Consider the following 1,290-nt stretch of genomic DNA (forward strand, 5'->3'; position numbering starts at 1 on the left):
AATTCTTCTGCTAGTTGGGGTTTAGTCCAAATCTGCATTCTTTCCTTCAAGGCTCAGGGGTCCAAGATTATCTTCTGTGTCTGTATTAATTGGTTTCCCTTTTCTTTGTTGAAGAGTGTCTGTGCAATCCTTCTGCCTAGTCCGCCATCTTGCCCCGCCTCATAAAAATCTTTTTTACAACCTACTTTGGTGAGTAGCAACTGGGGACTTAAAAGCTTTCCAGTGGCCATATGAGATACAATTATTGGTATCTTCTTGTCTAAAGCAAAGAACAGTGAAAAAAATTAAAGTCAACTGAAAACAATTAGTTGAAAGATAAGATGGACCACGAGGACCTCAGCCTCTACAACCCCAAGACTAGAAGAACTAGATGGTGCCTGGCCACCAATGCCAACCACTCGGAAAGGGATCAAAACTGGAGATCCTGGACAGAATGGGAGGAAAAACATGGAACAAAATTAAAAAAACACAAAAACAGCCAGAATTACTGGTCAAAGAGAGACTGGTGGAACTCCTGAGACTATGGCCCTGGATTACCCTTCGGGCCTAGATATGGACTCACTTACATGGATTGGCTCTCAGTCCAACAGTAGAAAGACTGACCTAAGTAGAAAGGTGCAGAACACCTACCGCAGGTCTATGCACCCACCTACTCTAGAGAGATGCACCCCTTTGATTAATCAGCCATGAGACAACAGAGGGGCAGCATTCACATAGAGGGAAGCGGGACAGACAGGAATGCACAGATAAGAAGGGCACAGGGAGAGGGTGGTCACAGGGAGGAAATGGGAGGAGAGTTTTATGGTTGGGGATGGTAATCAGGGCTGTGAAATCAGATGTGCACGAACTGTTGAATGTAAAACAAGTTTGTTTTGTAAACTTGCTACTGAAGCACAATAAAAAGAAAGAAAAATATCTTGAAAAAAAAAAAATAGCCACATTCAGAAACTCTGTTGTGCCTCTGTTGGGCTAGAGTCCCTGGGCGGTTACATGGTTAATTTTCTCAACTGCCAGTCAAAAGGTCCACCCAGAGGCATCACAGAAGAAAGGCCTGGCAATCTACTTTCAAAAAATCATCCATTGAAACTCCATGGAGTACAGTTCTACTCTGATACACGTGGGGTAGCCATGAGTTGTAATCAACTCAATGACAATTGTTACACTGAGCTACTTATGCAAAGCAGATCCCAAAGATATGACTCATTCGATCAGAAAGCTTCATCTGGTCACGGTGCAACTTAGACATACAAGCAGATTATTGGCTACATGGAATGAATTCAATGCCTGGGA

This window comes from Orycteropus afer, unplaced genomic scaffold, assembly GCF_000298275.1.
Source record: "Orycteropus afer afer isolate SDZICR_OR568_19922 unplaced genomic scaffold, OryAfe1.0 scaffold00151, whole genome shotgun sequence".
Classification (NCBI taxonomy): domain Eukaryota; kingdom Metazoa; phylum Chordata; class Mammalia; order Tubulidentata; family Orycteropodidae; genus Orycteropus; species Orycteropus afer.